General features: G+C 42.6%; 1 protein-coding gene across 1 annotated transcript in view; it reads left to right on the plus strand.

Annotated features, from left to right (window-relative positions):
• VPS53 (VPS53 subunit of GARP complex) overlaps positions 1-25,284 on the plus strand; it is a 693,920-nt gene that overhangs the window by 373,817 nt on the left and 294,819 nt on the right. The window lies entirely within an intron of this gene.

A 25,284-nucleotide genomic window follows, 5' to 3' on the forward strand; every position in this document is an offset into this window, starting at 1 on the left:
CCCAAAATAAAATGCTCGGTGACCAACCCACCAGCTCGGCACCGAAGAAGGCCACCCCTCCGAAGCCATCAGACTCGAGCCGAAGCTCCGTCTCCGAAACGAGCAAACACCGCTCTTCAGAGTCGAAATCTCGAAAATCTTTTTCGGAGCTGAGACCATCTTCAACCCCATCTTTTTCGCTACCAAAAAGCCAGCTTCGGAGCTGAAAAAACCTATTTATACTGAGGAGCATGGACTTTCACAAGCACTTAAAGAAAGCCACAAAACTACTGAGGAGGACTCACAAATAGAACCAATGGGTGAAAGGCAAGCTAGGATTCATATCCATAAAGAAACTGGCAGAACTTTAACCGCATCTCGTTCAAAATCGAAGAGGAAATGAGCTTTTCAGGAGGAATTGGACACTACACAGCCTCCAGCTAAAGTGCCAAAACCAAAGGAGAGACCTCCACCTCCTCAATTGTCTCCTCCTCACTCTCCACATCTACATATCTCTCCTCCTACCAGTCCTACACCTATGCAGTCACCATCTCACTCATTTGATTTGCAGCAGAACAATGTGGATCCATGGGATCTTTATGATCCAGACCCCACTCCAGACAATAATCCAGATTGCTATCCCTCTAAGCCTTCACCACCAGAGGATGGTACAGGCTACACTCAAGTGATAGCTAGGGCGGCAACATATCACAATGTCACCATGCATACTGAGCCATTAGAGGATGATTTCTTATTTAACACACTCTCCTCCACGCATGCAACATATCAGTCGCTTCCTATGCTCCCCAGCATTCTAAAACATGCTAACCAGATATTTAAAGAGCCAGTAAAGTCAAGGATAATTACTCCTAGAGTGGAGAAAAAATATAAGCCACCTTCTTCCAATCCTGTCTATATTACTCAACAACTACCTCCAGACTCAGTAGTGGTAAGCGCTGCCAGGAAGAGAGCAAGTTCACAGTCGTCAGGTGATGCACCCCACCAGACAAAGAGAGTAGAAAGTTTGATGCTGCAGGGAAAAGGGTGGCCTCTCAGGCAGCCAACCAGTGGAGAATAGCCAACTCTCGGGCATTGCTGGCTAGATATGACAGGGTCCACTGGGACGAGATGGAAGATATAATCCAGCATCTCCCCAAAGAACAGCAAAAAAGGGCACAACAGATAGTAGAGGAAGGGTAAGACATCACTAACAGTCAGATTAGGTCGGCCCTAGACTCTGCAAATACAGCAGCCAGAACTATCAACACTGCTGTAACCATAAGGAGACATGCATGGCTTAGGTCTTCAGGATTCAAACCTGAAATCCAACAGGCAGTGTTGAATATGCCATTTCGGCCCAGAAGTCGACACTGCTAATGAAAAAATGCGAAAAGATTCAGACACCGCAAAAGCCATGGGTGCACTGTATACCACACAATACATGGGATCCTTTCGTAAACCCCAATTTAGAGGTGGATTCAGAGCCCAAACTGCTGAGGCATCCACGTCACAGCCAAAGCCGGCCTACCAACCTCAATACCAACGAGGTGGTTTCAAAAGCACTTATAGAGGATAGTACCCCAGAGGCAGGGGAAAATATCAAACACCAAAATAAGCCTCACAACAAAGTAAACAGTGACTTGTGCCATTCCTTTCCAATTCACACCACCCCTGTGGGGGGAAGACTGCAAAGGTTCCACAATAATTGGCTAAACATTACCACAGACAACTGGGTATTATCAATTATCCACAATGGATATTGCCTAGAATTGATACAAACTCCACCAAAACCACACCGGCTATCCACAGACCATGCCACTCTGTTGCAGGAAGAAGTCAAATCTCTATTAATCAAATAAGCAGTAGAAGCTGTGCCACAAAATCAAATAGGGACGGGAGTTTACTCACTGTATTTCCTCATTCCCAAAAAGGATGGAACCTTAAGGCCAATATTAGATCTCAGAACCCTCAATCTTTACATCCTGTCAGAACACTTTAATATGGTGACACTACAGGATGTTATCCCACTACTTCAGCAACACGATTTCATGGCAACATTAGACCTCAAAGATGTGTATTTTAACATACCAATCCATCCTGCACACAGAAAATATCTCAGTTTTGTCATTCAAGGAAAGCATTATCAGTTCAAAGTGTTACCCTTTGGAATAACAACAGCTCCAAGGGTATTCACAAAGTGCCTGGCGGTAGTCGCAGCCTACCTAAGAAGACAACACGTTAATGTCTTTCCATATCTAGACGATTGGCTAATAAAATCAAACAGTCATACGCAGTGTCAAAACCATGCGCATTATGTAATACAAACCCTGCACACGCTAGGGTTCTCCATAAACTACCAAAAGTCACAACTACAACCTGTGCAAATTCAACAGTATTTAGGGGCAATACTAAATACTCAAAGAGCGCTTGCAAGTCCAAATATGCAAAGAATACAAGCTTTTCACAATATATTGGCACAAATAGAGACAGGTCAACAGTACACTGTCAAATTGGTCATGAAAGTATTAGGCATGATGGCATCGTGCATTGCAATTGTTCTACATGCAAGACTAAACATGCGGCCCTTGCAACAGTGCCTTGCACAACAATGGTCACAAGCACAGGGTCAACTTCAAGATCTAGTGTTGATAGACCGCCAAACATACATGTCCCTTCAGTGTGGAATTTCACAAATCTAAACAAAGGGCGGCCATTTCAAGACCCTGTGCCTCAGACCATACTTACAACAGATGCATCAATGATTGGCTGGGGAGCTCACCTCAGCAATCACAACATTCAAGGACAATGGGATGCCCAACACAAACAGCTACACATAAATCACTTACAGCTGTTAGCTGTCTTCCTAACACTCAAAGCTTTTCAGCCTCTCCTTTTTCACAGAAATGTCTTGATCAAAACAGACAACATGACCACCATGTATTACCTAACCAAACAAGGAGGGGCTCATTCGTCCCAACTCTCCCTCCTAACTCAAAAAATTTGGAAATGGGCAATACACAACCAAATTCACCTGGTAGCACAATACATTCTAGGGATATACAACCAATTAGCAGATGTTCTCAGCATAAATCATCAACACACACACAAGTGGGAGATTCACCCTCAAGTACTTCAAAAATACTTTCATCAATGGGGAACATCAGACATAGATCTGTTCGCCACCAGTGAAATCGCAAAATGCCAAAACTTTGCATCCAGATACCCACATCCCCTATCCAAGGGCAATGCTCTATGGATCAATTGGTCAGGGATATTTGCTTACGCTTTTCCCCCTCTCCCACTCATTCCATTTCTAGTCAATAAATTGCATCAAAACACTCTCAATCTGATACTCATAGCGCCAACGTGGGCACGTCAGCCGTGGTACACAACACTACTAGACCTGTCAGTAGTACCACACTCCAAACTCCCAAACAGACCAGATCTGTTGACACAAAACCAAGGGCAGATCAGGCACCCAAATCCCAACACACTCAGTCTAGCGATTTGGCTCCTGAGGTCATAGAATTTGGGTATTTACAACTACCAACTGAATGTATGGAAGTAATTAAGCAAGCAAGAAAACCCACTACCAGACAGTGCTATGCCAACAAATGGAAAATATTTGTATATTACTGTAAATCTAATCTAAACAAATTGCCCCTCTTTCAGCATCAATACAAGATATTGTATGCTATTTACTTCATTTACAAAAATCAAATTTAGCATTCTCTTCTATAAAAATACATCTCTGCAATTTCCGCATATTTGCAAAATATACAACACAGCTCTTTAGAGTTCCTGTTATCAAAGCCTTCATGGAAGGTTTAAAATGCATCATTCCACCCGGAACACCTCCAGTTCCTTTGTGGAATTTAAACATAGTGCTTGCGCGACTTATGGGCTCACCATTTGAACCTATGCACTCATGTTAAATGCAATTCTTAACATGGAAGGTTGCCTTCCTAGTCACAATTACATCATTGCGAAGAGTTCGTGAAATTCAAGCTTTCACTATTGAAGGACCGTTCATACAAGTACATGAACATAGTCGTTCTACTAACTAACCCTAAATTTCTTCCTAAACTAGTATCACCTTTTCATATCAAACAGTGGAACTACCAGTCTTCTTCCCACAGACAGATTCTGTGGCAGAAAGAGCTCTACATACATTAGACATTAAAAGAGCTCTAATGTACTACATAGATAGAACAAAACCATTCAGGAAAACTAAACAGCTATTTGTAGCTTTTCAAAAACCTCATACTGGTAACCCCATTTCAAAACAAGGTTTAGCAAGATGGATAGTAAAATGCATCCAAACATGTTACCTTAAAGCTAAAAGACAACTCTTAGTTGCACCTGAAGCACATTCCACAAGGAAAAAAGTTGCTACAATGGCCTTCTTAGGAAATATACCAATGGCTGAAATATGTAAAGCAGATACTTGGTCAACACCACATACATTTACTAAACATTATTGTGTAGATGTTTTAGCAGCACAGCAAGCCACAGTAGGTCAAGCTGTACTAAGAACATTATTTCAAACAACTTCACCTCCTACAGGCTAACCACCGCTTTTATGGGAGGATTAACTGCTTTCTAGTCTATGCATAGCATGTGTATCTGCAGCTACACATGCCATCGAACGGAAAATGTCACTTACCCAGTGTACATCTGTTCGTGGCATGTTCCGCTGCAGATTCACATGCACCCTCCCACCTCCCCAGAAGCCTGTAGCCGTTTAAGTTAAACAAACACTTGTACATATGTGTGTATATATATATATATATATATATATATATTCCATTTGCATGGACATCTCTTTTCTTTATACTCTATCACTCCTACCTTACCCTCTGCAGGAAAATAATCTAAAATGGAGTCGATGCCCATGCGCAATGTAGCCGAAGAAGAGGAGTCACTCAATCCTGTGACTCGAAAACACTTCTTCTAAGAAAAACAACTTGTAACACTTCGAGCCCAACACTAGATGGCAGCCATATGCATAGCATGTAAATCTGCAGCGGAACATGCCACGACCAGATGTACACTGGGTAAGTGACATTTTCGATATATATATATATATATATATATATATATATATATATATATATATATATATATGTGTGTTCCAACATGTAATTCAAACGCTGGCACTCCATGCAGATTACTGTCCTTTATTTATATCCAAGATTCCATATCAATCCATATGACACAGAAATCACAGATAAGGGCGACGCGTTTCAACCATTGCGGTCTTCCTCCTTGGCCCCTCAAGTATATAGGTCATGTGGCCCTTCCTACTCTTTATATAACCATTGATCCATGGTATAGACATAGAAGAAATCCTTTTTTTTTTTTGTTCCTTCTTCTCTCTCTTCTCTCTTTTCTTTTCCTTCCCTTCCTTATTCCATATTATGAATTTTATTCTTGTGTTTTTCACTCATTTCACCTGTTATCTACCTTACATGTATATACTGTATTTCAATGTAATTTCAAATTGCTAATTATCCCAATATCCACCTCATCATTGTAATTTTTAATTTCCATCTAACCTTTAAAATTAACCTAACGGACCAATATGTCAATATATTTTCAACACTCTTAACCAAACTAATCGGGTGACCACATGACAATGCTAACACAAATTCAAAATTACACAGCACCAAAATTCTGAAACCCTAACCCAATTCTCCCATTTCTTTACAATGTCAGACTATACAATGTGAACATGAAGTTCTTCATCCTTGTTCAATCCCCAAGGGAATCAACAGTTTAATCGAATGATGTATTCCGATTCTAACTTCCTCAATAGTTTTTTTCTAGTAGCAAGAAGCACAAGGCATTGGAAATAAGTCAAACTATTTTTTGCGCTGCACTTACGGATACATGCCAATTGTTTTTTGAGATGTGCCTGAGATAAGGGGTTGTCGGATTTGGTTGATAACAACCCAATATCAACCGAGTACCATTGCTAATAATACAACAAATATTTGTGGCTTACAATAATCACACACACAGCGTAATCTCTTAAGGGATTTAGAGTGCTGCAAAATGAGTGAGGCTATGCGCCAGAGGATGGAGGAGGCACGTAATCTATTTGATGAAACTGCGACAAGCACTATTTCTGAAACATATGGCAATAAGGATGGGGGCCCTAAAGGGGCGGTGCCCCTGAAGCAACAATTGTGGCATTTTGAGAAATTAAGGAGAAAGGAAGTCAATAGAGCTTGGGAAGTAATTTCATTGAATAATTATATTGAGGTTGGTCGGGGTCCCACGTGGCCTAAGAATTTTGATCACCCCAACGCATATTAACCCACATCCCAAACTATTGGAAGAATGGTCGCTATTGATTGCATCAACATGCAAAAGCATGTTAGAACTTCTGTCTAAGTACGCGGCGATAGAACTTACACAGATCAGCGAGGAAATTGAGAAGTTAAAGGGTATTTTGGAACAGCATGAGGCACAGGATGAAATTAAGAAATTTTGCGAATCTATGGAGGAACGACTTAAAAAATATGAAGATGAAATTAAGTTGAGGAAGAGGAGAAAATGATTGCGTGATAAAAATTACTATGCAACAGGACGGATCCTTACATTTAGCAGGCAATTTGATCAAGCCAGAAAGGATTATAGACAGTGTGAGGCCCTACGACGTCAGGAGTTGTCCTCATCGGAATCCAGTGTGGAGAACATTTCAGACTTTGAAGAGGTACCGGGCTCAAGTACATTGGTGGGACAACCCTTTACAACCTTGGAGGAATATCGTTTTTTACAAATGAGTTCAAGACCACAGAGGAAAGGGGCAGGGGAGAAAGCGGAGGAATAGAAAGATCAGGAGAGGTGGCATGCCAGCAAGAAAGCGAGAAAACAGCTGGCAAAAACACACGTCAGAACAGGAGGAAGAAATAATGAATGACAGAAAGCTGACGTTGTCAATATCTCTTCTCACACTCTCTCGCAGGATGAACAAACTGTACTAGAATTAGGGTTATCTTTTTGCCCGACAGCTAATTTTGACTATACAAAAACACGTATTGATATGTTCCATTTGATTAGAAAATTGAAGTTAATGAACATTTTTGTGCAACAAAAAAAAGGATGCAGTTGTAACACAGACAGAGAGAGTTGACAATACAGATGGTGCTTTGGGATTAATGATCAGTGATATAGGAGGTCTAGCTGCCCTACGAGAATTAGAAATAGGTGAGAAAACATGGGCAACAGACATTGAGTTATTGGATAAACTGGGTCTGCAAACAGATAGCACTAGTGACAGTAGTTTTAAAGCTAAATCAAGATATATTCCAATTTTGCCACATGATAATATTGTTGCTTTTCACGAAGCTGTCACTTTTGATTTATTTAGGTTGTGGAAAAGGGCGAATAATGTATTTGCACGAAATTTAACCCCAGGTCAAAGGTCTGCACTAATATCCCTAAGCAAAGCATTGTCCTTTGTCATTAAACCAGCAGACAAGGGGGGGTAATGTTGTGTTATGGGATGCGCTTAAATATCAACGAGAAGCTAAGAGACAGTTGTTAGATTCCAATTGCTATGAGATATCCACTGTTTCAGCGTATCGACAATCTATAAGTAGATTTCATGATTTTTTGTTTGAAAATGTCAGCAGAGGCCTGCTTTCTGAGGACGAGTACAGGTTTTTATTGGTACAGAAACCATTGGCACCTTGCTTCTATCTGTTACCTAAGATACATAAGGATATTTGTAACCCTCCAGGCCGACCTATAGTGTCAGCAAGAGGCAGCCTTTTAGAGAACGCCTCTATTTATTTAGATCATTTTTTAAGTCCTTATGTATTCAGTTTGAGTTCCTACTGTAGAGACACTACAGATTTTTTGACAAAGATACAGGACATTCCTTGGCAAACTCACTATATTATGGTAGCTATAGATGTTGTATCGTTGTACACGTATATTCCGCATGAGAAGGGAATTCAGGCATGCAGACATTTTTTCAGAGATACACTTATTAGACTTTTGGAACATTCTGAGTTACTTCTGAGTATGTTAAGGTTCTATTTGGAAAACAACTTTTTTATATATGAGGATCAGTGGTTTAAACAAACAACTGGGACTGCAATGGGAAGTTGCTTTGCTCCGAGTTATGCCTGTCTGTTTATGGGGTGATGGGAGACACAATGGGTGATGGCGGATGAGAAATTGAAATGGTTCCAGCATATTATTTTCTGGACAAGATATATTGATATATTTATGATCTGGGATGGCCCTGAATTACTACTATATGAATTTCTGAATAGTTTATCAAATAATAATCTGAATTTACAATTTTCACACAAAACACACAGACTGATCATGGAATTTTTAGATGTAGAGGTCAGGGTAGAAGAAGGTACTTTACATACTAGATTGTTCTGGAAAACCACAGCTGGTAACAGTATCCTGCACGCCTCAAGTCACCATCCACCCAATGTCAAATGGAGCATTCCCTATGGGGAACTGCTTAGAGCAAAGAGGAACTGCAGCACACAACAAAGTTTTGACAGGGAACAAGAGATAATGATACAGAGGTTTAGATCCAGGGGATATCCGTATAAAATTGTTAAGAACGCCTGCCAAAAGGCAGGAGAAGTTCACAGGGCAAAGCTATTAATTCCAAGAAAGAAAGATATTGATAATAATTCCCCGAGATTTGTGACAACCTTTAATGCATACTCATTGGAAGTTAAAACGATTCTTACTAAATATTGGCATTTGATTAAGGCTGACAAAGTGATTGGTCAGTTAGTGAGTCCTCTTCCAATGATAACATATAGAAGAAGTAGCTCCTTGCGAGATATCCTTGTGCACAGTTATGTAAGGAGAAAGAAGGGAACCTTCTTAGATACACAACAAGGTTTCTATATATGTGCCAAGTGTAAAGCATGCAGAAATAGCACTAGCCGCAAACAGTACACATTACCCACGGGTAAGAAAGAGAACATTAAGAAATTTATCAATTATACTTCAGACTTTGCTATTTATGTGATTGAGTGCCCATGTGGGCTGCAATATGTGGGAAGTACAATTTTTCCCCTCAAGAAACGCATTCTTGAACATTGGGGAGCAATAGTGAATAAGGACACCACATACCCAGTAGCGCGCCATTGCAACTCGCCACATGATGGGAACTTGGTTAAGATGCAATTCTTTGGTATCGACAGGGTAGTGGGCACCCCAAGGGGGGGTGATAGAGAAAAGCTATTGAGGAAGTTAGAATTGGAATACATCATTCGATTAAACTGTCGATTCCCTTGGGGATTGAACAAGGATGAATAACTTCATGTTCACATTGTATAGTCTGACATTGTAAAGAAATGGGAGAATTGGGTTAGGGTTTCAGAATTTTGGTGTTGTGTGATTTTGAAATTGTGTTAGCATTGTCATGTGGTTACCCGATTAGTTTGGTTAAGAGTGTTGAAAATATATTGACATATTGGTCCGTTAGGTTAATTTTAAAGGTTAGATGGAAATTACAAATTACATTGATCAGGTGGATATTGGGATAATTAGCAATTTGAAATTACATTGAGATACAGTATATACATGTAAGGTAGATAACGGGTGAAATGAGTGAAAAACACAAGAATAAATTCATAATATGGAATAAGGAAGGGAAGGAAGAGAGAAGAGAGAGAGAAGGAAAAAAAAAAAAAGAAAAAGGATTTCTTCTATGTCTATACCATGGATCAATGGTTATATAAAGAGTAGGAAGGGCCACATGACCTATATACTTGAGGGGCCAAGGAGGAAGACCGCAATGGTTGAAACACGTCGCCCTTATCTGTGATTTCTGTGTCATATGGATTGATATGGAATCTTGGATATAAATAAAGGACAGTAACCTGCATGGAGTGCCAGCGTTTGAATTACATGTTGGAACATTATTAAAGGGGTCCTGTGCCCATTTTCTGAGCACCTACCTCGACAGGCGAGCGCAGGAAGAACAGCAGGACTCCTTTTGTGTGATATATATATATATATATATATATATGTATAGATATATATATATATATATATGTATAGATATATATATATATATATATATACATATTCATATTTAATCGTGAGTACATATACATTTGTTAAACAGGTTTAAAGAGCATGTGTGTAATTTATTGTTATGACATAGTAGCGATACATATTTCCTAAAGAACTTTACATATCTAGAATTTACACATAATCAGATTAAAAATATTTATCAACACAGGCATATGCAGTCCATTGCTGTTTGAATATGGTGGTTATGAAGGAAAGAGCCAACTCTTGAGTAGTCTTCTGAAGACAAGATAGTTATCCATGGATCTTATATTTGGGGGTAATGAATTCCATAGTTTGGCTGCTTGAACGGAAAAGGATGTACCACCTTGGTGATGTTCTGAGGCTGGTTGCCAATCTTGAGCGGAGGTTTCTTTGATGAATGTATTTGGTTATTTTGTTTCTGATAAAGAGCGGTCCTGTTCCATGTATAGCTTTGTGGGTGATACAAAGCAGCTTGAAGGTGGATCTTCTCGCATTGGGTAACCAGTGTAGTGCTCTCAAGCCAGGGGAGATATGGGCTTGTGGCTTTACATGTAATAGTAGCCTGGCAGCGGAGTTCTGAATATATTTGTAGTTTTTTTCATAATAGATAGAGATGATCCATGGTAGAGGCCATTGGCATAATCCAGTTTGGATAGTACAAGAGAGATGCTAGCCTGCACCTTGTGTGTAAATCTGAGGTGGGGGAAGATGCGTCGCAGAGTCTTCAAGGTGATGAACCTTGTTTGTGATAATTTGTCCACTTGGGCATTCATTGTGAACTTGGAGTCCATGGTAAATCCAAGGTTTTTAACGTCCTCGGATAATTGAGGAGGTGGTCCGAGATCATCAGGCCAGCGCACAGTGGGTCATCATTTTTCCATTCATCACATATGAGTATTTCCTTTTTGGAGGCATTTAGTTTGAGATGGCTCAAACTCATCCACTGATCAACAGCTCTGAGGCAACTGAAGATTTGTGAGTTTTCAGTGTCTTTGGGGCGTTCCAATTTAAGTAGTATTTGTGTGTCACCTGCATAGTTGTAGTATGTGAGTTGAAAATCATTGATCAGTTCTGGTAATGATATCATGTAGATGTATGAAAAACAAAGGTGAGATGATTGATCCTTGGGGGACCCCTGCTGTTGTGAGGTATGGTTTGGGCGAGAAGGGAGGAAGAATAGATAATATTAGTTATTTTTCAAAGGTAGGGTGTAATCCAGTCGAGAGCAGTCCCTTCTATGCTGGCTTCATGGAGTCTATGAGTTAGGGTGTCATGGTCAACCATATCAAAGGCAGCCGAGAGGTCCAAGAGAAGTAGTGCAGCAACTCCATTGCGGTCGACTGTGTTTTTAAGATCATCCCAGATTGCTATGAGTGCCGATTCGGTGCCTCTTCCTGGGCGGAATCCAGTTTGGTAGTCTGAAAGTACGGAATTGTCTTCAATGAATTGTGACATCTGGGCGAATGCTGCTCCTTCTATCAGTTTGCCCAGGAAAGGTCCATTTGTGATTGGTCTGTAGTTGTTTGGGTCCTTCAGGTCTAGTTTGGTTTTTTAATAACGGACGTATGTATGCCTTTTTCAGGTCTTCGGGAAAAGTTCCTGTAGTTAGAGTTGTTGATGATTCTTCTTACAGGTGTGGCAGCAGAAGTAGATAAAAGAATGTTCTTGAAGATGTGTGGTGGAGAAGGGTCAGAAGGGTAACCGGAAGGCCTGCTTGCTTTGACCAAATCCATAAATTCACCTTGTGATATTTGCTTGAAGGACTGTAGAGGTTGGGTTGGTTTATTCTTAGAGGGGATTTCAGGAAAGGGGTTGGTGCTGATGGTTTTCTTCTGTTTTAAATAGGAGTCCAATGTGTCTGCCTTGGTTGTGTAATGAGTTGCCAGTTTGTTTGTGAAATCTTGAATAGTGGGATGACTTCCTTCCATGCATTTAGGTTTTTGAAATTCATTGAGAATTTTATAAAATTCTTTGGTTGTAAATTTAGCATTTTGAATTCTGTCTGAGTAGTACCTTTTTTTTTTAGCTTTTTTGATTGATGATTTGTATATTCTGTTAAGTTTATGTAGCTGCTGTTTGTCTTGAATGTTGTTTGTTTTGAGCCAGGTCCTCTGCAACCTTCTGTTTTGTTGCTTCATCTTTTTACATTCTGTGTTTCTCCAAGGTGTTGGTTTTCTTTTGTCCTGTTTAGTTTTTCTGAGTGGTAGTAGGATATCAAAAGCTTCCTGTAGCCACTCATAAAGTTTTGAACAGAATTAATTGTATCTAGATCTGTGTTGGCTGTTAGTTGTGTTTCCATGTCTTCAAAATTGAGTTTGCTCCATGGTCCATAGGTGCATGTATGTAAGTAGTTGTGGGGGGTGTTGATTTGTGGTGTTTTATTTCGGAAAGTTCTCAAATGGTGGTCTGACCATGTGATTGGCGTGATGCTATGAACGGTAACTAGTTCAGGCTTAGCAAAAATGACATCTAGGATGTGTCCAGCGATGTGTGTAGGATTGTGTACCATCTCATGTAGGTTCAATGCGACTAGGCCAGTGGCGATAGCTTTTGGATGGGGCATATTGGGTTTGTCAAACCAAATATTTAGGTCCCCAAGAACGCACAGGTTTGAGTATAATGTATAAGGTTTGAGACTATCTAGAAAAGCATCTAGGAATGTTTAGTAGTTAGGTAGAGGTCTGTAAAGGAGCAGAAAGTTACAGGAGGAATTTGGAGTAGGGTGGCATTTGGTGAGGAGGGCTTCACAACTTTATATGGACATTTTCTGTTTTACTGAGATTTATTGCTTGTTTGAATATAATAGCTAGTCCACCTCCTCTCTTGCCTATACGGTTTTGTGTGATGGTTTGATAGCCTGGAGGAAACGCTTCATGCAACACTGGGGCCACGTCATCTCCCAAACATGATTCTGTTATGAATAGTAAGTCAGGTTGTGTGTCTGTGAGCAGGTCGTAGATGTGGTGCTTGTTTTTTGAGAGTGATCGAGTATTTATGAGCTGGCAGTTTAGAAAACGTGTCTTAGTGGCGGTGTTGTTTTGTTTAGGAGAAGGGTGAGCAGTATATTTTGAGCTTGTAGCAAGTGAGTTGTTAGTTGTGATAACTGTGTGAGGGTCACAATAGTCCTGTTTTTCAATATAGTATTCCTCTTCCAGCAGGCATTTGTTTTAGTCTGTGTGTGTCGGTGGTGGACTTGGTGGCTGAGAGAGACATGAAGAGTGTACTTTTTTTGTAGGGTGGCCTTATTATGTAATAGACAAGGGGATGCAAACTTGTTAAGAGTGGCATGAAAGGAATATGCGTTAGGGGTGGTGGAGGAGCATGTGGATCATAATGTAAGGGTCTAAATTGTACAATGGATGAGAGGCGGGTGAATGAATGGTGCCGTGTTGGGGTGCTTATGGTAGATGTTTGCGAAGATTGAGAATGTAGGGGTAAAGATTGGTCAGGATTTGTATTCTTTGTGTAGTCATGAGGGTTGGGAGTGAGTGTGACAGAAAGTATTAAGAAAGTTTGTGTTATTTTGATGTGCTGATGTGTGTGGTCTGAATTGTTTTTTGTGGAACATTGAAAGGGGTTATTGATGTAGTGGTTTTCTGTGAAGGATTTGTATGTGAGTTAGTTTTGGTGAGTGGTATTGGAGTATTACGGGGGTGTTAATGTGTTTTGGAGATGAGTGTATCAGATGTGTAAGAGGGGATGGATGTGCGTCAGGGGAGTTTCTGTTGTGATGATTGGAAGAGGTAATATGTGTGCTGCAGTGGAGTGTAAGGATTGTATGATTGTGTGTAATTGGTGAAGAGAGGGGAAGGGTGTTTTTTAGATGGGGTGTTGAAAGGCTGGGTTTAGGTATCGTCATGATAAAAGGGGAGCAGGAGCAAATAGAGGATAGTGCTGTTGGTTTGTATGAACAGGGAGTGTGTATCTAGATGGCTGAAAGTAATGTATAATGTGGTTTTGTGTTGTGTGGGTGACAGCAGATTGCGTTAGTGGGAACGGACAGAGTAGTGTTTGCTGTGAGACTGAAGGTGTTTTACTGTTGTAGTTGTGGTGGATGTGTGTATTGGTGTGGTATATGGGGTTTTGTGTTGGTTGATGAGACATTGCAATCTGTATGAGGTCAGTTTGTCATGCAGGAGTTGGATGTCTGCTGATCATGTGTTTGCATGTTGATTGATGTGTAGGGAGTAAGGTCCTTTCTGGTCAATAGATAATCGGGCAGCATTTCTGGCCCTAGGCCTGACCAATCCCGAACAGGTCCAAACAGGCAGCTGCCCCTGTCCTCTCTGCCCTTAGCCTCAACGCCCGGGCTGAGACGCCCTGAGCCCTAGGCTTAAATAGCCCTACTGGCCAATAGAAACCTAGTCCTAACCCTAACCAATCAGATTTGTAACCCTAAATCTCACAACCAATAGGAGACCCAACCCTATTCACCAATCATACCCCTAATTCTGACAACCAATAACAACCCCAACCCTAAAACCAGGAACCAACAGGAACCTCAACCCTAGTACCAATCACAACCCCAACCCTAAATCCAGGAAGCAATAGGAATCTCAACCCTAGTACCAATCACAAGCCCAACCCTAAAAAACAGGAAGCAATTGGAATCTCAACCCTAGTACCAATCACAAGCCCAACCCTAAAAATCTGGAGCCAATAGGAATCTCAACCCTAGTACCAATCACAAACCCAACCCTAAACTCTAAGCCAATAGAAAGGCCAACCCCAACAACCTATCACAACATCATATGCGCAACCAATAGAAACCAATATAGGGGCCAAGTTAACTGAAGCCCCAGCCTCTGTGGAAAGGAAGGAGGGAGCTGCTGCTCTATTCAGAATCTCCTTGGGTACAGACAGGCCAAATCCGCACTTCCAAGCTAGCAGAGTCTGCTTTCCAGGTAAGGGAGAGATTGTAAAAAACACTGAAATACTGCTTGTCGCACACTCAAAAAATTGGCTTTTTCAAGGCAAAAACAGGTGATGCACACAGTTTCTAAACACAATGTAAATCACAGAAGCAGATTAAGCAGTCTCCTAAACACACTCTGGTTAGCCACTGAGGTGTATGTAGCTTTTTTACTTAAAAAAGAAGAGGGGGAGGGGCTTTATGCAGTCTTTTGCTACAAACTAGGAGGGAAATTTCAAACAGTCATGGCTAAAAAACAGCACTTTAAAAAGGCAAACACTGAGTCTACAGTAAACAGGCATGGGTAGCAGTAGAAAACACGTTTAAACAAATAATAAGATTTCCCAGAAAAGTCTGGGGCTCCTTACCTAGGTCTCCTAGGAATCCTTGCTCACTGGGCTGTATTAGGGCGCAGGGAAAAAGTTGGGCTCACAAAATGGAGGTGGCTGTCTTGGGGTTCCCTCCAGAAACTTTAAGGGGTCAGGGCAGGTGTGGGAGGAGGGCTCATGATCTACTTTTGTAATTATGCTGTTTAACTTATCAAGCTGTAGCACAAGGTTTTGCGAGAAGCAAAAAGAAATACCAAGTTACAGAAATTGGTTATCAATCTGGGGCCAGGTGTACTGAGCATTTTATGGTTGCATACACTCTGATTCGGCATTTGCGACAGTAAAAATACTTTTTCAGATGTACTGTTCCTATTTCAGTAGTCAGAAAAGTTTTGCCATTTCCTAAAATGGGATTGTAAATCAATAACAATTCAGTATCTGTAAGAGGTGTTTGGTAGATGTTCTTTCCAAATACCAAGTTGATATGCTATCTATCAATGTTTTGTGACAGACACTGCAAATCATTGAAGTTACTGACACCTCATAGAAATCCCTGTGTAACCCTTTTTCCTTTGTTAATTAATAAAGAGTTTGTTGAAGAATAGGCAGTGGTTCGTGGGCGCACTGTCAACTCTTTAAAAAAAAAAAAAAAAGTTTGTTTTTGAATGCAGCAGTGTTTGCTTCATGATCACCGGGTTGCTTCCGATAGAGATTTCTAATCGCAGGTTCGTCCCCTTGTAAATTCTCCAGGTGCTAGACTGGATCCAGAGAATTATGATAGCACTTCCCTCACACGTCAGTGGGTGGCGGTATGCAGCTCTCTGCTGGAGCAACCCTGCCCTGGATGTGATGTTAGGGCCACTATATCTGCGCCACCTTTGTGCAGACTACAAAGCCAAACTTGCCAACACAGAATTTAGGAGGAAGTCGAAGAAGGCCCTTTCCTGGCTGAAGGTGCGGACGCGCGCTCGTTCTCATGCCAATCTCACAACCACTCATTTTCTAAGTCCAGGAGTTTGTTGGGACGAACAACCTTAGTGCCAAGCGAATCTCTCGCAACTCCAGTAGGTTGATGTAGAGACAAGCCTTTGCCAGGGCCCAGAGTCCTCTGATCTCCAGCTATCCCAGATGACTTTCATACCTTAACAGTGATACTCCATCACCACCATCAGTTCTGGGTAGGGTAGGAAGAGGGGTTTGCTGCCAGTCCAATCGCGGTTGAGCAGCCAACACTGTAGGTCTTTCACAATATCCTTCAACACCTGGATAGATTCATACAGGTGCTGAGCCCACTGAGACTTCAGATCCCATTGCAGATCTTGAATGTACCAGCTTATACACTCCATTAATAAGATCAAAATCTAGAGGTCTGCACACTGGCATATTCTGATTGCAATTGATTCCTTTTCCGACGGCGCAGAGACCAGAAAGAACACAACATTAAAGAGAGGAGGTGGCACAGATACAGTGGCCCTGAAGTCACATCCAGGACAGGACAGAGCTGCAAGTCGCCACATACTGATGTGCAAGGGAATTGCGATTAAAATTCTCTTGATCCAGTCTGGCACCTGGGGGAATTAACAAGGTGAAGAATCTGCAGCTAGATTCCTAGCCTCTACCAGAAAAGACGTTCCGAAAGTAAGTAGCTTCTTAGTGAAACCAAAAATGTTTATTTGAAAGCAGTCGTAGACATGGTGGTCTGCTGATGTCAGCAGGCTACCATCTCTTTGATAGCCTCCAATCGCAATTTGCAACCTAACTCGTTAATATTCAAGAGTTGGCCGCCAGGTGCAAGCTTCCCAAGCTACACAAGGACGTGGAAGCAGTGTCTTCAGACCCAGAGTATCTGGAATCCAGAAGTCATCTGCCACCCAGCCCCTGGAAGCTGCAGCCTCCATGCCCTCTTAGTTTGATTCTGCAGGCCCATGCTTGTCCAGTTGGAGGGTAAATTCAACATCATCTCCTCCAATGGCATTCCATTACATGGGACGATTGGGTTCTGCAGATCAGTTGGAAGGGATATGCCCTGCCTTGCCAATCCTTTCCTCCCCAAAAACCGCCAGCATTCGAACAGCTGGCGGAGGATCATTTGTCTCTGCTCCAAAAGGAAGTTACAGCTCTCTTGGCCAAGGGAGCCAAAGAAAGGGTCCCTACATCAGAGGTGGCAGTGGTTGTTATTCCGCTACTCTCTGATACCCAAAAAGAACAAGGGTCTTTGCCATAGTCTAGACCTACGGACCCTAAATCTCTTCCTCAAGAAGAAGTTCAAGATGCTCATGTTGTCTCAGGTCTTGTGTACCCTAGGTCAAGAAGACTGGTTGGTAGCACTGGACTTAAAGGATTCGTATTTTTCCATTCCCATTTTGCCTGCTCACAGGCGTTACCTGCAGTTCAAGGTAGGCCACAAGCACTTTCAGTTCACCGCTCTCCCTTTTGCCTTTACCAGCGCCCCTTGGATGTTCACCAAGGTGATAGCAGTGGATGCAGCTCATCTGTGCAGGTTAGGGGTTTCAGACTTCCCCTACCTAGGTGACTGGGTGTCGAAGGTGAGCTCGCCCCAGGCTGTCGTCCCCAACCTCCAGTCTGCGTTGAGCATCCTTAATTTACTAGGGTTCACTAGAAATGTGCCAAGGTCACACCTGACTCCCTCTCAGATGCTCCTTTTCATCGAAGCTGTTCTGGACAGAGTGCAGTTTCAGGCTTATCCTCCTGAGCAGCGAGTCCAGGATATTCAGGTTACGATACCAATGTTTCAGTCTCTGTCGTGGGTTTCAGTGAGACTGACTCTGAGGCTGCTGGGCCTCATGGCGTCCTGCATCCTTCTGTTAAATTATGCAGGCTCTGCAGTGGGACCTGCAGTTCCAGTGGGCCAGCATCAGGGAAGTCTCTCCGATATGGTCCAGATATCGGAGGGAACTGCAAAAGACCTGCAGTGGTGGATTACGAACCGCAGTTGGGTCACAGGCAGACTCCTCTCCCTTTCCCAACCAGACCTCACAGTAGTGACAGATGCATCACTTAGAGGATGGGGGCGCCCATCTGGGGGCGGTGGAGATCAGAGTGTCTCTGGTCGCTGGCAGAATCCAGACTCCACATCAATTTGCTGGCGCTCCGGCCGATCTGGCTAGCATTGAAAGCATTTCTTCACTCTGTCAAGGGGAAGTTAGTGCAGGTGTTAATGGATAACATCACCGCCATGTGGTACTGCAATAGATTGGACAGAGTGGGGTCGTGGAATCTGTCAATAGGCCCTGCATTTCTGGACATGGCATAACCTTAGTGGTTCAACACCTGGCAGGGTCTCTCAACGCTAGGGCAGATGAACTCAGCATCAATGCCCAGTGGATCACCAGTGGTGTCTCCATTTGGAGGTGCCACAAGGACTCTTTCAGCAGTGGGAAGAGCCTTGGTTAGATCTGTTCACCTCCGAAGAGAATGTGCAATGTAAGCAGTATTGCACGTTGGAGTTTCCAAGGCAGCAATCGCTCAGCAACGCTTTTTGGCACGAGTGGACCTCAGGCCTGCTGTACGCTTTTCCACCCATACCACTCCTGCCCAGAGACTGGGCTCTAGTAATCCTGTGTCTCTGGACTGGGCACAGAGAGTCTGGTATCCCAAGCTTCTGAAAATGAGCATTGATTCTCCGATCGGGCTGCCCCTTCGGGAGGATCTTCTGTGGCAGCAGCAGAGGAGGGTTCTCCACCCGAACCTGTGAACTCTGCGCCTTCATGTGCGAAGATTGAGCAGCAACAGTTGACAGCCTTCCACCTTCCTCCCAAAGTCTGTAATGGTATTTTAGCAGCCAAGCGTCCCTCCACAATAACGGTATACGCCTGCAGGTGGCAAAGGTTTGTAAAATATTGTACAGAGAAGTATATAGATCCTCTTTCTGCTTCTCTCTCTCTGACGTTCTTCTTTTCATTCTGTCCCTTGCCCAGCAGAGCTCTGCTCTGGGCACTCTTAAGGGCTATCTGTCTGCTTTTCTGCAACTACCTGAACAATCTTATTTGTTCAAGGCCCCTTTAAGAAATCTAAACGGGCTTGTACATATGTTTCCCCCTTCAGCCTTCATTATGCCTCAGTGGTACCTGAACTTGGTTCTTACATTCCTGATGTGTGCTCTATTTGAGCCACTTCATAACTGTCCCCTCAGGCTGCTCACCATCAAAACAGCCTTTCTCATGGCCATAACATCTTCCTGGAGGGTGAGTGAGCTGCAGGTCTTATCATCCAAGTCTCCATATCTCACAGTGTTTCCTGATAAAGTGGTGCCTCACACCTGTGGCCTCTTTTCTCCCAAAGGTGATGACCCTATTTCATTTGAGACAGTCACCGTGCACATCTTCTTTGCTCCCATGCATGTCTGTAAGGAAGAGGAGCAACTCCACCAACTGGACCCAAAAAGGGCGTTATCGTTCTACCTTGATCACAGGAAAGATTTCCGGTGGATGTCAAACTCTTTGTGGGATATGAGGGAGCAACGAAAGGTTAGGCAGTACAGAAATGAACCATTTGGTGCTGCGTTGTTCTCTGTATTAAAATCTGCTATGCACTGGCCAAGAAGCAACCTCCCGAGGGCTTGAGGGAACATTCCACCAGGGGAAAAGCTGCAATCACTGCGTTAGTATGGTATGTTCCAGCCATGGATATTTATCAGGCACCAACATGGGCAACAATGCATATGTCTGTGAAATACTACTGCCTAGACAGTCAGGTCCACAGAGACAGGCGCTTTGTCTGTTCGGTCCTGCAGTACTTCCAAGTGTAGCAAACTTGTCCACAGCCCACCTCCAGGAGGATATAACTTTGGTATCTATTCACAGGTAAGCAACCTGCAGCTGAAAGTCTCTATCAGAAGAACAAGTTACTTACCTCCGGTAACGTATTATCTGGCAGAGACTATATCTAGCTGCAGGTTCCTTACACCCACCCAAGCCTTCCTGCTATGCAGACTCATTTGCTAGGGTCAGGGTGATCCCTTTCAGGGCCCTAGTTTGGACACACAATCGTCAGTTCATTTCATGGTTCTGCGCTTGTGGTGTGGAAAGTTGTGAAAAAAGTAACTGACATCCACATACCTGGGTGGCGCCTATATAGGTGACCACGACATCACATCTCGCGCCGAGAACACCATGTGGAACCGAACGGAGCCCCCAATGGCGCGTGCAGGGGTATTGCTCCAGCAAAAGTTTCCGGATCCAGTCTGCGCGTGGGTAAATTCAAAGGTAAGGAATCTGGAGCTAGATATATTCTCTACCAGATAATGCGTTACCGAAGGTAAGTAGCTTGTTCATCAATCCTCCCAAAATAAGTGGTTTCATCTAAGAGAAAATATTGAGCTTCAGCAAGGAGCTGTAGAGACTGAGTGTCAAAATGCATACTTGTTCTTTGCAAAGTTAAATATAATAAGTATATCAGACATTTTCAAAGTACAAAACTGCCCCTTAGGAAAAGGGTTCAAACTGCCAGTTTGAGGACCTGCCAACAACCGTAGATGCATGGGTATCAGTCCTCAATGACGGGCTGGATGACCATGGTTGAGGCGCTTTGGTGGTTTGGTTCCTTACAAACATCCTTATTGGAATTTAAAAACAAAATGGCGACCTCTAGCCAACATTTGCTCTAGTCTAGGCTGTCATATTTAGTCAGAGACACTGCATCACTGTAGCACGTGCAGCTGCTCACATTCTGAGGTAGAGCGCTCGTGCCCTAAGGTGACAGGTCCGCTTCAACTTTCCGTTTCAGATTCAGACATTTGTTTTTCTGTGGTTAGTAGTTCGTTCAGTTCCTTAATCAAAATTGTGTTTTTGTCTAAGTGCCAAAAAAAAAAGGTTTCTGCCTGTCGAAAGAAGCCATGTCTGGACATGTGTGAGTGAAAGAGGATAAGGATGGAGCAACTGAAACAGGCCAAGAAAAGAAAGCCACGCTGAATAGCCGTCTCCTGATCGCAGCGCTTAGATTTAATATGTTTTCTTTGGAAGGTATTGAAAGGAAACGGGCTGGGGGTGCAGGGGGAAGCTTTCAGCTGCTGGCTACTGACTGTGACAACAGCAACCTTTCAGTATTCCTTCAGCCTTGTAAATGAAATCTCCCCCATCTGCAGCCCCGGGGTATGAGTATAACTCACTCTGGGCAGCGTAGAGCCTCCCGTCAAACGCAGGAGCAGCTATTGCACACTCAGGAGGGCTGGGCGATGGGGCTAGAAGTGGAAATGCAGTCAGTGCCTGTGTCGGTGTGCGCTGCACAGTCCACGAGGTAGTGACACGTTAGTGCAGCACTCAGTAGTGAGCAGTGTGGATATGCGTGACCAGGCGAGGGAGAGAGAAAGAAAAACAAGCACTGACAAATCCAGTAGGTCTGTTTTGTGTTACTTGTCAGCCTTGTGTGCTTAGCACAAAGAAGTGTTGTCCATCTCTATGTAACAGGAGTGTGCGAGTAAGTTATTTTGCAAATAAAGGTATTGTACCTATTAATGGTTCCGTTTAAAGGCCTTTTATATCTTAAGGTGGTCACACCAATTATAGTTCGAGAGCATAGGAAGAGCTGGAAATCATAATAGAATGCAAGGTAAAATTGTGAATAATGAAACTTGTGGGGCACACTTTACCTCAAAGAGGTCTCTATGTCCCCGCTTTATCAGCATTTTCGAAAATGTAGGTTTTCAGAGCTGCATTGAAGCTGGTGCTGGAGCGTGACACTATGAGCTGCTGGAGGGGGAGGACCTACTACAGAAAATGCTCAATCCCTCCTAAATTTAAGTTTGTGCCATGAGAATGAAGAGGCGCTGCCTGTCTAACAACAAGTGGGGACTTAAGGCGTCCTGTCCTTTCTGAAAAGGATGGACGCTGCTGGTGATAGCGTTGGCACAGACAGCAGAGTGGTTTGAATCTGATCCATTGGCCACTGGGAACTGTCTTTCTTCAGAGGCATGCTCCATGCTTCTAAGGCCTTCCACTGTGCACACCGCAGCATTTTGCACCGTTTACTCTGAAGCAAAGTGGACATCCGTAGCCCAGCATGAACAGAGTTGCAAGGACTTAAGTAAATACTCTTACAACTAGGGAGAGAGTAAATGGAACATAGTTTTGATTTTTTAATTGATAAAAACTGTTTCCCGTCATTTTGCCTATCTGAGATCCTAAAGGTGGATCACAGTGAAATATAAAATTCAAATTATCACTGTGGAAGCTAGACAAGGTGTCTGGTTCAGGAAATTAGGGATGTGTATAAACTCTGCACCTTAAGAAAGAATATCCTACCACTCCCCTTTGAAACATGGGAAAGACTGTGCATATTCGGCTTTGCCAGGAAATACCATACTCCCAATCTGAAAGGTAATGAGATGAGTAAAACTAAAAATATGCCTTCAGGACATTTAAACATTATATTGCTACCCGGTGCTCTGATTTAGATCTTTATGCCCTGAGAGAACCATGGACTCATGATGCCCCAGGACCCGGTATCCAGCATGCTATCGCAAATATAGTACGTAAAGATGGGCAGAAGAGAGTGGAAGGAGAAGCAGTGCTACTCCACAAAGAGCAGTTTAGAAAGTAGTAGGCTGTAGAGTGGAATATTCAGCACCTTCAATCTTGTCATATTCTGCTGTCCACTTGACTCCCCGGCCCCTTTTGGGAAAAAACTCAGGTCATCGCGCTGTGTGACTTCAGCTCGACCAGCCGCAGAGTAATCCATGTGTAGAATTCCTTAATCTGATGCCCCAGCTGGATCTGGCACACAGCATAAATCACCCTACTCACCAAGGTAGTCACATTACTGATCTGTCTTTAGTATGCCTAAAGTAGATAATTTTGAGACCTCCACTTCAGTATGCTTGGCGGACCACCCAAAAAAAGGCAATAAGACCTATTTCTTTCGCAGGTGGAGGAAAATCGATTGTGCTTAAGGTTTCAAACTGTTCACAAAAGCATGGGCTAAGATTCTGGCACTTCTTATCCAAAAAGTTCCATCACATATATTAATTTATGCATAGCCACTGTCTTTCTCAAAAACGACTGAATACCTAGAGGCATTCCTCCTATCCCTGGTTCATGACTGAGCTTAAGGACAAAACACTGAACGTACAGAAAGCCGAAATGATAATGGGGCCTTTCCTGTGATTACAATCTGTTCACCATTTTTAAAGCACAACTTAAATACTAGAAAGCTGATCTTCAACTAGCTAAGACATGTAGATTGCTGTTTTCGGAATAATCATAGAACATCTCTTCTATGCATATACTCCACTCCCACTTCCTCGCAAGATTTCTTTAATAAGCTCTCAGCACATTTTGCCAGCAACATTCAGCTGCTACACAGTGATATTAGCAGAGAAACGCATTTCTCTTTGCCAGTGAGATCTAGCTTCCTTTTTCATTTGAACCCTCGGATATGGAAGTTGAAGCTCTTTTTAACCCTTGTATGTCGGAAAATAGGTGAACAAAAATTTGCTCAAACAGTGCTAAAGTGTAAATTCTCATTTTTGGTCCAGACTACCTACGAGGAGCTGGCTTGTGGCCTGCCAGATTAGGAGGCTCTACCCATTCCAGTTAACATGGTAACAAATCTCGACTTTAAACTGGCTTTAAACTGGACTAAGGATTATTCCTTGAGCCTCAGATAAACTCAGTGGAAGACATTTCCATTTCAGTTGAAGCTTTGAAAATGACCCTCAAGGCTAATCCCTCAAGAATGTAAGGCAAATGTTCGTGCTGCTGCAATTCTCTCCAGAGTAGTTTATGCCAACGCCTTTGACCTTGAACTCTCTAGAAATCTTGTGGCAAGGTTGCAAACGATTCAAAATCCAGCAGTCATACTTGTTACTGCACTTTGAAAATGTCATCAAATTATGGAAGACAGAAGGCAACCGCACTGGCTTCCAGTAAAACAAAGGACTCTTTTTTTTTTTTTTTTTTTTTTTGCCTGTCTACTCCATCAAGCCATATGTAACATTGGATCCCTTGCAATCAAAGCACGGATTTCAAGGTATCACTCGAAACAAACATTATGTTCAGCATCCTGTTTGCTTGTAGCCACTCTCAGCTTCATCCAGGCTTGAATTGGCAGGAAGTTGTTTGTCTGTTTGGTGTGTAAAGCCAGGAATCAACTTCCACTGGGTTTGAGATCCACTTTGGACCATAATGCCTTTCAGAAACTCTTAAAACCTACCTTTCTTGAATGACTTTAGGCTATCCTTTAATCTCTTACAGTCTACTGCATAGGTCTGTCACCACCTGGTTGAGCCTTTGTTTCTCTGCGCCAGGATACCTAATTGGTGAATGTTGCAGTTATAAATACTTCATTCATTTTTTTCGCTGATCGTTATGTGGGGTCGTTTACCTTTTTGCCATTGAAAAAGATCAACTCGGTGTTCTTGTTTAGCTGAAGTGGACTGCGCTGTATCTATTTCTGCATTTTAAGGTCCTGCAGGAGATTGAGTTGGTAGGTGCTATTCTCTACGATCGGGATGCCTACCTACTTTGTCTGCATTTGACTGGACTCTAACATCCAAACCAGTATATTGGTTAAATAGGGGAGTCTCATAAATGATAGATAGGAAAGGAGTCAAAGGAGGAACCCTTTGGGACACGGCACTCGGGTGAAACTGGGGCCAACATAAACCGCTGTCTCTGTGATCTATTATGTAAAAAAAAAAAAACTATGCCATCTAATCATTGGTGGCCCATCTTTACTTGGCATCTTTACTTGCCTCTGTGATAATAATGAGTAATAATTATTGGTTTACAGTATCAAAAACCGCAGAGGGGTCCAGCATGATGAAAAGGCAAACCATTCCTTCAAACTTGCATCTTAAGAGTGCCAACCCAAAATTCCAGCAATGTGCTCTAGGTCTCATGTAAGGGACAGAAACTTGATTGGAATTTAGAGAGGCTGTTAGTCCTATCTAGGTGTTCTTGTAACCCTTTTTGCCATTATTTTAGCCATAAGCAATATGCCTAAATTTGCAGGTACTGTGGTGTGGAGGTTGTTTTTTTCAAACAGCAGGGATAT

This window comes from Pleurodeles waltl, chromosome 3_1, assembly GCF_031143425.1.
Source record: "Pleurodeles waltl isolate 20211129_DDA chromosome 3_1, aPleWal1.hap1.20221129, whole genome shotgun sequence".
Classification (NCBI taxonomy): domain Eukaryota; kingdom Metazoa; phylum Chordata; class Amphibia; order Caudata; family Salamandridae; genus Pleurodeles; species Pleurodeles waltl.